Source organism: Pinus tabuliformis, chromosome J (assembly GCF_031772625.1).
Source record: "Pinus tabuliformis cultivar Carrire ecotype Pingquan chromosome J, CPIR1, whole genome shotgun sequence".
Lineage (NCBI taxonomy): Eukaryota > Viridiplantae > Streptophyta > Pinopsida > Pinales > Pinaceae > Pinus > Pinus tabuliformis.
Window position 1 is genome coordinate 1000926033 of NC_142295.1, and position 13815 is coordinate 1000939847.

General features: G+C 32.4%; 1 pseudogene across 1 annotated transcript; it reads right to left on the reverse strand.

The window, feature by feature from the left end:
* Positions 1 to 3669: 3669 nt before the first annotated feature.
* LOC149230224 (transcription factor bHLH162-like) lies at positions 3670 to 5415 on the reverse strand (annotated as a pseudogene). The gene is made up of 3 exons (XR_016247357.1): positions 4646 to 5415; positions 4124 to 4507; positions 3670 to 4039 (listed from the first exon to the last, which is right to left on the reverse strand). The product of XR_016247357.1 is annotated as a transcription factor bHLH162-like (transcript).
* Between the last annotated feature and the right edge of the window lie 8400 nt (positions 5416 to 13815).

Sequence of the window (13815 nt, forward strand, 5' to 3'; positions counted from 1 at the left end):
TGAGATAAACCATTATTAATAAAAAACAAACTAATATAATACATTGATAACTAATAAAGGGATAAAATTTATCTGTTATGAGTTGTCACATTCCACATTCCAATTCATCCTAATCAACTATACTTTATGTTTATTAATTATAATTTATTATAAGTAAATTTTTATTTTTGACATTTTACAATTTTCAATCATCTTAATTTGAATATTTCAACAAGAGAATTATATTTTTGTTAATATTAATATAATTTGAATATTAATATTTGTTTCATTTTAAATTGATGATGTTTAAGGTTTTTTAAAATTAATATGGTCTATTGGACTTTAAAAGGTAAGAAATTGAGTGAAATTCTTTCATATTATTTCTATGCTTGAAGAGAAGTGAGAGAGGAGTTGTTAGGTGCCATAGTTTTGTTACCATAATAGGTTAAGAAGGTTGGTAGTGTATTTTTTTTCAAAAATTAGAAGAGATTTGACTACAAGCTGTGCAATTGAAGAGAAAATTATTTTCATATTCAAACCTCTTAGCCTCGTAGAGGTGGCGAACTCTTTCTTCCCATGGCATTTTGGAAGTAGATCAATGCCTAGCTTCAATACCAATCTCATTAGAACTATCTCTTATCTTATCAGTAACAATTTTATTCTTAACACTAGTCGAGATAGATAAATAATTCTATTTTTCAAGATTGGAGCTAACCACCTCCTTATAATATCTTTATTTAATTATTCCCTCTAACTATTTATCGCCCCATAAATTCTCTTGAAATTTGGAACTAATAATATTTTTAATATTAACATTATTCTACAAGATTGTGTCCTTTTATATCCCCCAATGGTTTAACCAATATTGGGCATAATTATGCCGTCCTTGCTTGATCTGAAGGTGGGTTTTTTGGCTAGAATTAGAAGAAATTTTGGGAAACCTCTTAGCTTCAATGTTGTATAACTTCTTCATAGACATGGTATACCTAGTCATAGCCATGCTTTCAACAAATAAAAGGCTAGCTTCAATCATGAGGATAGGGTGGCGAATACATCCTTCAATCTTAATGTTATAGGTAATAAAATGCTTTTTGATTTGCTCAGTATTCCTTCATGATTATCTAGATATACTATAACTCCAAACCTCACATCCATATAAAATAACAAGGGTGACAATGATTCTCAAAGATGAACTCTTTTTTAACACAAATCCAATGATTTGTTGACTTAGAATTAATTTCAAGCCCATAGTAAGGTTTCCATCATCCACCTATACTTTTCTTATGTTATAATTCGACTTGAGCTGATGATTGATGTTAATTCCTAGATATTTGTATAAAAGAACTTCGTCCAAGTAGCTATTATCATAAATGAAACTGCCATAGGTAATATTTTTATATTTAATTATCATGACATTATTATTGCGAGTGTTAACAATCATACCCATCTTGGAGCAAAAATATTGGATGATTCCTAGTTGATTTTCAAGAGCTTCAAGGCTCTTTACCAGAAGAATAATATCAACAACATAAAGGAGAAGAGCTATGACAATACCAATTAGCATGTGGCCAACACATCCTACATCTTCTAAACACTCTTCAAGCTTATCAATGTAAATTCCCAAAAGGGTAAGGAATAAGTGACACCCTTGCTTGACTCTAACATTTCAATTAACTTACGAGTCTGCTCAAGCTTGGAAATAACATTCTCATACAAACTTGTCATAACAACCCTCAACTCGAGGCGAACCATTAGCTCCTCTAGCTTCTTTGATAGCTTCAACCTAGGAACTATGTTAAAATATTTTCTAAAATCCACAAAATAACAAAAGAGGTTAGTCTAATTATTGTGAAAATCCTTTGCAATGATCCTCAAAGTAACATCATGGTCAAAAAATAAATGATGACTTGTAAACCGATCTTAACCTTTAACTCTTTTACCATGGACTTCAAGCCACAGGATAATCTTCTTTTCCAAAATAAGTCCATACAATTAGGCTAAAATGTAGTTGATCATAATAGTTTTATAATTAGAAGCAATTATTTTATCCCCACTTTTAAAGATAGACACAATAAGGCTATACATCCAAGACTTATCAAATCCTTACTTCACTATCAAATTGAAGAGCTTGTGCATGTGAGGTATGACGATAAGCCCTCCCATTTTAAAATTTTCATCTTGATATCCTTTAATATTCTTAGCTTTCACATTAGCGAGATGCTTAACCCCAAATTCAATGTCTTCCAAAGAAAAAAATATCATCCTCTATAGTAGCATTCAAAATGGTGACCCTAAAATTAGGGGACTCATAAAGGTTTTTAAGGTATATATTCTAATTCTTTAAGGGAAACACATTAATTTCTTTAGTCTTACAAATTAAAATTTTCCTCCAAAACTTTTTGGGATTTACTCTAGAAAGGTGAAGTAGTTGTTCTTGCGTCCTATTTGTATATATTTTTTCTTTCTAATTTTAATAAGATGTTTATACAAATTTATCCTGTCATGTCTTGAGGTTTCACTAGGAGCATCCCTAATTTACTTTCTCACAATCCTACAAGCATTATTATACCAATGGTTGGTACTTCTATTATTCTCTTAATATGTTACATTGGTATATAACCTGTCATGGTAGTGGAGAGGGTTGTATTGAAATTATGATAGAGATGCTCAATGTTATCATTGTAAGGTATTAATCCCTTTTTAAATCCTCTAAGAAGAGATACATCTTATTTTTGCCAAAGAGTAGGTTCCTTTGGCTATCATAATTATATTGCACATGGCTAGTGTACATGTTAAAGTTTAAAGTTAAGGACAAAGGTCTATAATCATAATCACATTGATGATTATTTAAGAGGTCGAGACTTACAATTTGGATGGAAATAAGGATATCAAATATCACATAATCCATGACACTATTGCCAAGACCATGAATACAAGTCATCTAGTTGGACTTTGACCACTTGGATATGCCATTACCTTTTATAAGGTTTTGGGAATTATAGAGCTTGACTAACTCAGTAACAAATAAATTATGGATCTAGTCTTCAGAGTTTCCTTTGAATCTACTAGCTAATTCAAGGTCCTCACCTAGCTAAAGAGGATTATGGTCAGAGTAATTACTTAGAAGCATAGTTTTGTTGGTTGCAGTTCTAGCATTGAAGTCTCCTAAGAGGAGGATATTACCTTCATTCCTTGGATTATAAGTAACATATTCTAGGGTATTATAGGGGAAGCTTTTATCTCTCTGTTTTTCTTATAGAAGGTAAAGTTGATAGGTGCAAAATAACAAATTGGGATATAAATCCTCTTAAAGTTAGAGTTAAAGATTTCAATCCAAGTGTGATAAAGCAAAGTATAAGGGAAAACATTGTTTTTATATAGAAAGTTATATCTCCAACTCCTCTCTGAGACAATTTCTTGTTCTAACCTCACCATAGAACAAATCCTTTGATGTGTGGTACCTTTGAGTCATAATGTTCCCAAATTTAAAATAAGAAAACAAAATCTTAAAATTAAATTAAGATTAAAATAAAAGATAATCTATGTACTTTTCTATTTGTGATATATTATTTATCATTAAATTTATGTAAAATTAAAATATTCAACATTTTCCATTTTTTTTTTAATTTTGAATTAATAAAAACTAATCCCTACATAGATCACCTAGTCCATACTTCATAAATTAATACTAATTACTAATAACTCCAATGAAAATATGACAAATTCATGCTACACTCAAAGCTGAAGGCAGCCCGATTTGTTGCGTGACCTACTTTATCCATTTCTATTCATAAAAATCAAAGCAATCATCGATAGAGCACTCCCTCAAATCATTAATATCTAAGTTCCACTCATCTAAGAAAAGGATGTATTTATATAGCAGATCCTTAATTGAGTTTTATTCTTGGTGTAAGCTGGCCAAACCTTTTAGGCCTCATTTGTGCGCAACAAGTATTTCGTCTCGAGCTTCCAGAGATCCGAGGTCGGCCTGGTTACCCGATATTAAATGCCGAAGCGTGTCAGAGAGGTCGTCCATGTTAAAATAATCATCATCAGTCACCTGCAGTAGCGTAGAAATATCAATGCTTAGATTCTGGTAAAGCAGAAAGGGAATCATAGTGTTCACGCGAGAATAGAAAAATACCTTGCTATGTATTGTATGAAACACTGCATTATTGATTACAGAAGACGTAGCGTTCACAACTTCAAGCCCACATTCTTCCAACACCGTTAGAAGATCGGAGTAGACAATCTGATCTTGGAACGCGTTAACGGAGACCTCAACACTGGAATGGGAGATATTTATTTTCATGGAAGAGATTTTCCCATCCGAATCTTGGAATCGCAGATGTTTCCTGCAAAAATTATGCTTAGATGAAGATTGAATGCCCACAAAGGGAAATTCTCCTTTTCTACCTAAACTGGTCTTCATTCTATCTCTTTTTCTTGAGAGATCCTCGATTTTTTGCTGTAGATGACGAATATAATTAACAGCTCCAAGGACTTGGTCTGACTCTGCACGTTTTCCCTGCACAGCCAGATATGAATTTGCCAATTCAGAAAACTGAAGCAATGGAGATGAAAAAAGTGAAAAACCCTAACGAATACTTTGAACCTGGATGCCTCTAAAGCACAAAACCCTAGATACCAAGTGAAGAAAACGTACCCGAAGATTTTCTTCTGGAAGCAATGCCCTCATCCTGGAAAAGAGCGTTTTCATCTCCTTCCGCCTCTGTTTTTCAATCAACTTGTGGTTCCACCTTTTATCGGTCGGAGCGGTTTGTGATAATGTATCTCGATAAGGACCATGAATTGCGAAACCAGAATTGCAGAATGCCCTCATTAAACAAGGATTATGCGAATGGTCCTGATAGTCGATTGGGGTTTCAAATATGCAGCTGCTGATGAAATTGGAGCTTTGGGCATGATGGTTATTATAAGATGGAGGATCTTCAAGCGGTTCGGTCGATTGTAACAGACCAGAACGAGATACACCCTCTGTAACATCGACTGACATGTTTATGCCATCGTTACAGGAGAGGAATATTGGTTGGAACCCAGAAGGAATACTCATATTTATGGTTAAACGTCAGATGGATGTTGCAATTTGCAAAGCGTGGGAGTTGTAAAGCTAAGAAATCTTTGCCAGCGATTTACAAACAGTGTGGGTCCGTGATCTTCTGCAACAAGATTAGGGTTTGATTGCTTGGATCATAAGAACTTAGGAACAAGATCTCCAATCCTGATCGATGTTGCAATTTGCAAAGCGTGGGAGTTGTAAAGCTAAGAAATCTTTGCCAGCGATTTACAAACAGTGTGGGTCCGTGATCTTCTGCAACAAGATTAGGGTTTGACTGCTTCGATCATAAGAACTTAGGAACAAGATCTCCCATCCTGATAAACAACACGGGAAGCGCCGACCAGGCATATAGTTCGCCGAAATTCCTGTCAGATATCGTATACGAAATCTTCAAACCACTTTATGTAACCTGTAGACCCTACACATAACAATAATTAGCAATTCTTTATCCAACCAGAGTATGATGGTATTTTACTTTACGGGCAGGTGTCTAGACAGTCGTTCTGAACGTGTCGGATTTATGTACCCGGCATGTTAGCCGTGGGATGCTCTGTGGTCGTGGCCGGCGGCCGCAATGTTATTATATTTGGACCAATATCCTTAATACCGTACAGTTTCTCCACTATCTTAATGTCATTTTGAAAACTATTCTACCAAGATGACCCCGAGTCGGAGCAGGAGCCGGTTTGCCATTATACCAATAGTAAACTTCCAAACTTAGTAAACTTTCAAATTGGTAATTAAGAGAGATATTTAGGGTGGAAATTATAGATTATACAGTATAATTGCTGGAGGATGGGTTTCTTCAGCAAAGTAATCGAGGATCAAATTTCACTGGGGGTTGTGTCTTGTGTTAACTTGTCAAGAGGAAGAGACATGTTAAAAAACCAGTGAACTTAGCGCTGGTGAGGCCCAGACCCCAGTGACTTTGGCCTATTAGATGCCTTTGGGTCAGGGCTCCTCAAGCCACATGTCAAATCTGTCGTGGCTCTTCAAGCCACATGGCAAGCCTGGTGCATCGGAGACAACCTAACAAACAAACAAAAAATCATAGAAAATCCTCACATGTTAGTAAACTTTCCAAACCTGATAACTAGAATCCCCATGGTGTAAATTATAAATTCCATAAATGTACTTTAATTCTTCCAACACACCCCTCACTTGGTAATTTGAGGGAATCAAACTTCAAACTCTCTATACCAATGATATAACTAAAATCCCAAGATGGAAATTATGGATTTCATAAAAATACGGTGATTCTTTCAACCCACTCTACGGACAGCAAAATGGAAATCATAGATTCCATAGAAATAAATTATTCTTCCAACACACTCTATCGACAGCTGATGACTCCGCTACTGTATTATCCGCTACTGTAATTCACTACTTGTAACTTACAATGCTGCTGTAATTCACTTGTTTTTACTTACAATGGTTGGTAGCACCAAGCCATGTACAGGGAGAAGGGTACGAGGTCGCCTGGAAAACAGTAACATTTTCTTAACTGATTCTTATATCAAGGATAATAAAGTACAGCTAGGTGTAGACAATTCAACCTTATAATTATAAAAAAATACAGCTAGGTGTAAAAGCCTAGCACATTAATTATTTAATGGTATACAGCTAGGTGTAAAAGCCTAGCACATTAATTATTTAATGGCGTAAAATTTGGAGGGAAGAAAAAAGAATATAAAGGTTTCTATTATTATATATTAAATATACTGTGTTTTCGCATATACCAAGAGATTTATGGGTATTAAACCAATTCATTTACTTCACACATTGATAACTTCGTTGTTATAACTTACGATCATTAGGAACGCAGCCAACTTCAAGGAGAAGAATACCACGTTTCCTCGAGAACAGTCGCTGTAACTTTTTACATTTTTTAAAGTTGTTTCTTATATCAAGGATAAATGAAGACATAGGTGTTAATCATTGTCATTATATTTATTAAAAAATACAGCCAGACGTAAACAATTCAACGATGTAACTATTATTTAAATGTAATAAAGGTTAGATAAGATAAGAAACGAGAAATGTAAGTCTGTGAATTATTTAATATTAGAGATAATGTCTTTTCACATAAAACGAGAGATTTATAGTATTAAACCAATTTCTTTTACTATAATTAATGATAATCTAATCAAAATTTAATAATAATTATTTAAATTATTAATTTAAGATTTTTTTCAATATTTTTTGACATAATCATTTAAATGTATTTTATAATGATAGCAAATAAAATTTAACCCAATCCTAACATGGAAAGGAATAAAATCTTCATTGATAACATATATTTTTTTTAAAATGCTTTATTTCTTCCAAAAAAGTATGTGACTTATTTATATAAAAATATGACCATATCATATGTTTTTTTAAAAATGTTTTATTTCTTCCAAAAAAGTATGTGACTTATTTATATAAAAATATGACCTTAGGAAAATTTATTATCAAAATTGATTGTTGTTTTATATAATTTGGTATTTATTTTATGGATAATAAATTTTGTAGTTTTTATGGAGTTATTAATATTGTATATGTCTTTAATTTAAATATTTGTGAAAATAATTAAATATTTAAATATTTGTGAAAATAATTAAATATTTATTTTAATCATATTTTTGTAGATCTCATGGAGCTATTAATAGAGTTATTAATATTATAAATGTATTTAATTTAAATATTTATGGAAATGATTATACATAAATGATTAAAATATTTAGATGATAAAAAGTACTATATTAAAATTAATAAAATCACTTCAATATATATATAGAGTTTTGAAAATCCAATAAGGATTTCTAGCCGTTTATATATATATATATATATTTCAATAATATTAATATTCAATATGGATTTTTAAGTAATTGTTAATATGTTTTTTAATTTATATAAAGTATAAGATATGATTTTTGAAAAGAGATCACATGGAAAAAACAATTATTAATGCTATTAAATTTTTCTTTTTCAATAATATATAGCTTCCAATAATATTTATGAAGTTGCTAATCTAATTTTGTACTTTGTAATAGAAAATTTGAAATTACATGACAATAAACAATATGTTCAATATCAAAATGTTCAAGAAAATAACTTATTTGTACTATTAAAAAAATGCAAACAATTCCTACATAAAATTCTAGTAAATTTATGCGAGTTATTTAAAAGATTAAGAAGTAAGAAAATCAAGTCCAAAAAAAATAATTAGATAAAAAATGCATTACAGTTGGAAAAGAGAAAACCATTTCTCATATGATATGATTAGTGTAATTAATAAATGAATGCAAAAGAACATAACTCCTAATACTTTTCTCACACGTGCAAGATCAATATAATTAATAAATTACTGCAAAACAATCATAACTCTTGGATTTACTTAGACTATTCAAGAAAATTCTTATCATTACCCTTGGCTTTACCCTGACTATTGAAGAAAAAATAATTTTCTTAATGATTTGGGTTGCCTATATACCAACCACGCATAGCCAGCCAAACTATTGAAATAAGAAATTCATAACAAAATTGCATGAAATAAAAATAGTCTAACAAGATATATTATCTTGTAAGACAAGACACATTAATATCTCCTATTGAAATCCAAAGTGAATAAATTCTTTACTTTCTCCAATAAATGAATAAATGAATAGGAAAAATATATTTTTTAGTGATCAAAATGATTTAGCACAAGTTGCTCATGTGTTATAGTAGTAATATAATATTTCAATGGAAATTGTTGACAACTTTTTTTTAGCATATAAAAACATTTCATGTTAACTTTTCCAAATCTTCATTTCAAATTGAGTGGGCTTTGATCTTTTCCTTTGGTTATAAGAAAAGTATTTAGATATTTTGAAAATAAAAAAGATGTTAGATGAATTCTTTTATAAAATACTTAGAACGAAATCTAAAATCATGTAGAAATAAAAAGCCAAGGCCTTTCACTTACTTTACTTAAAATGAGTCACATGATATAAAATTGAGGTAACTTAACATCAATGCATCATGTTTATGAGTCTTATTTGACTTCTAACTTTTTCAACTACCATGAAGCACATTTCTAGAACTTGAGCCATGAAGAAGAAGAGGAAGACATGCCAAGCCAGATTAAGACCATAACTTTAAGGAATTGATATCCTCATAAACTTAGAAAACCTCATGATTCAAGTGTTATTGTAAATATATCTCTAACCTCCTCATTATTAAAAATTGAGCAATAAGGGTTTTGTGAGCATTCTCAAACTTCAGCTCCTTGGACCCATTGATTCCAAAACTCAAAGAAGCCATGTTTCCAAAAATAACTTACAAACATATTAAAATGTTATAAACATAAAACACTCTAAAGTAATACATCACAAATATCTTGATAAGATTAATATGCACACCGAATATAGATGTTAATATCCCTCAATGATGCAGACCTCTAATGTTCCTTCCCAAAGGAGAATGGAAAATTTAACATAGCAACCAAAATCCTTTAAGGGGATAAAAAATATGATGTTTGTGACTTATTTATATAAAATTATTTGTAAAACTCCAAAAGGGTTCATTTAATTAAGCTCTAGATTTCTATATTTCTAGATTGCACATCTGCAACCATGATAAGTGAAACATTCATTTCCATGTTAACTCATCTACATTAACATGCCATTCACAAAAAATCCTACCCTACATGTCATGTTAGCATCACACATCATATTCCCCCATCAACATTGGTCTACCCATAGAGTCTAGGAGTGGTCACATGGCTTTCATGTAATTTCCACATGGCCTACTATGCAAGCATATGGATATGGGATTTTAAATAAGTGCATCTTCTTATTTTTTCCATATTCCCATATTTCCACTCCTTAAAAGACTTAGGTTTTCTATCTTGGGCACTTATCATAATCTAATATTGGTCCATGGTCCTTGATAGATTCCATATACTCTCTTCCTCCACTTATTGCTTCCATCACATAAATATTCCATCATCTAACATTTTCGAAAAACTAGTATATGAAGTTTTTCCAAATGTTTATATTTTTACATATTAACAAATATTAGGTTTCCCATTCATTACACTAAACATAATCTATGTCTCTTCCCATTTTCCATTGTAGTTGAAAATATATGGTCCACTAGGAAATCTAATGCAATGTCTCCTACTACATAGGGTAACTCTAGATAATAGACTATTAGGCTATTGAGAGAACTAAGAGAGTCTTCAAAAACCTAAGCTTTATTTGGTTAGTAGAATTCACACTTAATCCCCTTCACATTTTAGCTCTCAATGTTGGCCCCACCATCCCATGTGACTATGCATTGAGGATGGAATCCCTAATCACTAAGTTTCTATTAATTAAAACCAAAAGTTAAAAGGTTCATCGTAGAAATTCAAAACCATTTGCTACACTCCTAATCATGTTTCAGAGGATTGGAACTGCACTCATTAAAGAAAAAACTACCTTTAATACTTTTAAAGTACTAAAGTCCCTACTGACCCATAAATGCTTCCAAAGCATTTTCCAACATTAGTAGTTTCCCTAGAAAAGGGATGCAGAGATGACCAATTGCCAAATCCACAAATTCACCCAATTGAAATAATTTTATCTCACTTCCTTGGGATGCAACATTCAATATTTTAACTCCAAAACTTTGCAAATAGCATGGATAACATTCTAGGTTATATATTGAGGGGAAAAAGGTCTCAAAGACACCTTATCCATATATCTATAAATTATATTCTATAACTAGCCCAATAGTGAATTATCCACCCTTTCGAAGTCATCCAATCAAGGAAAGGCCTTCCATTTTTGTCATTTCAAACGAAGGATACAAAAAAAAAAACCAATCCCACTATTGTAGTAGTAATGGATAGACACACTAAAAAAATATAGGAAGATCCTTGGGCTCAAATCAAATTCTGCATCATACTTCACAGACAATGCATCACATATCTATCCTAAGAAACATGCACCAAAGCATACCTCCATATATAGATTTAATCATAATATATTTAATAATTAGTAACCAAGAACAACTAAGCATTGATCAATATCATTGTTAAAACATAGTTAGTAACCCATAGTAGAAATAGTTATGGAACACTAAAAGATGGTGCCATTTCATTAGAAGAGAAATAGTTATACTTCTTTAGGTTATTTGAAACTTTGTTGGAAACTAAAGAAGGGAGAGCTACTCTCCACCCAACCATAGGATCAACTACACTACAACTTCCTTATAGTTGGTGATATCTAAATTAGGTCTAATTCCTTAAGAGGAAGACTCAGTCAATGGTTAAAAAGATTCAATTCAAGATAGAGAACACGAAGGCCACTCTCATTCATATACATGAATTGGTATTCTACACTAATATATTAGTTTATTACTACTTCCTTTTTCTTTGTGCCTTAGGTGCCTAGTTAAGAAAAATTATTTAAACAAATCTTGTCACCCCATATCTCAGGTCAAAGGATTCTATGGTGGTTTTTTTATCCAAATTCAGTTAAAATGATAATTCCACATAAGATTTTTTTGACTATAAGGATTTCTTTCTCCTTCTATTTCAATTCACATTCCCAACGCCCATGTGGGTTTCTATTCTCTTCTCATGAGTTTCTTTTGTTCACTTCCATGAACTTTTCTATATATTTGACACTTTAATAAAACATTTTACTACTTACTACTATCCTCTATTGACCCCAACCACACACACACTACCCAACATGAGAATTATGAGTCCCTCCTTTGGCTATGTGGTCAATTTAGAAGTCTCTAGAATGAGTACATATCCCATACCTTTAGATTTGTTCAATACCATTCCCTATTCATTAACATAATTGCTTGTTGTTGGGTAGCTCAACTACCAAATTAGAAATATAAGCATTTAATTCAAGTAATATAGGAAACTTCCCAAATCCCCCTTACAACTTCCCCTCATGCATCAAGATCTATATTAGCTACTCTCTTCTTCAAGTTTTGGAGAATTAATATAGGTACAAAAATGAATGAAATCAACTTACAAAAGTAGTTTTAGATATGGGACCAAGATTGGCGATTTGGGATTAGAAACCTTCCAAGGATAACTTGAGGTCTTAAATGATATTTTCTAGGGAGTAAAACATTTCCACTTGTGAAAAATCGGAAACCTGATTCCTATTGCAACAACTGGAAATAATTCTCCTAATTTTTAATTAAATTGAACAATTTATTTACTGTGAGATACAAAAAATAATGAATCAATCACATTGCATCCTACACAAATAAATGATAGAATACTAGCACACCACATAAAATGACATAGTTATGTTGGATCAATGTCCCCGGAAAAACCCAACTGGGGAAAAATGATGCAACAGTTGAGGATTCTATTATTATGTAGCAGTGAAATAATATGAATAAAACTGGATGTCAAAAATGGAAATCCTAAAAAGAAATAATGGCAAGAAAATATAGTGAGGAGAAATTCCTCACTCCAGAAGAAAATGTCAGCACTGACCTCAACTCAAATTGAACCATCCAAACTACTTTTACGCAGTCACTGTAGCACCCTAGCATAGTTGTTGTTGCTCTCAGCTTGGAACAACTTGTCCTCAAGATGTCTGACCAACTGTTGTCTAGGAAAATGTCTCTCTTGGCCTCTGGAACCTATGCCCAACTTCTGGCACTGAAATTCTGCTTCTCCCAAACAATTCAACTTTGTCTCTAGAGGCTACTACGCTACTCTGTGCCAACCTCTCTATGGTTTCTCTACCTCTCTGCAAATGCACTCACTAGATCAAGAAATCTTCTTTTGTCTTCATTATCCCTTCCCCTCTCTCACCACTTCGATATCTTTGGCTCTCTCTTCGAAAACCGATTGTTGCTGCTCTTGAAATTGATCTACTCAGAAATGAAACCTCTCAAGTTATTTCTCCAAGCCCCATCTACTTCTTCTTATAATCCTCCGTTGAGACTTCAATGACCAAGATTAGATCTTAAATGATGGCTAGGATTAACTTGAATTCGATCCATGTGAGTTTCTAGAACATTCACACCACAACTTAATTAATTTTGATTAGTTAGTCATATTCCCTAAGTTTAGTTTTATGAAATATTTAAAAAATGATTATAATCTAATTATCATTTATAGGTGGAATGTTTAGAAACTTTTTTTGCGTTTTGGAGATCTCATGTATTCTAGCCTCCATAAAATTTCATGGCTAGCACACATATGATGCTACAAAAACTAGCACTCCCTCTTAGCACGAAATGTGTTCTAGTTCTCCTGTCCCCTGTATTAACACCTTGTCTTTGCATCATCTCCTGTCACACTGCTGATGTATGGATACTACTTCCCACCAACTACTACACAACCCTGACATGTGTTGCATATTTCTATTGTCGACTCTGTTAAACTACTTCCAACACTGCATCTACACTGCAACTCTCTCTCCATTTGTTGTTGTTGCAACTACAACATCTACAACTGAAAAGAATGTTAAATACTAAATCAACTGTGATCAATATGATAAATCTATCACTCGAGTCTTATATTGCTACTAGTATCTGCGCTATCATTGAGGCATCTACGTTGTTGCTAACTCTGCTCTATGCCAACTGCACTACTGCCAAATTTACACTACGATCCCCAACATCTGACATGCAACTAGACTCTGCATCTCTCACTCTAGAATCTGGATGCATCTACTGCCACTGATCCATCCTGCTATTGAAATACTATGAGCTTCTATAGCAAGGTTTTGATTTAAGAGGTGGACCTCCTCAAGAATCTT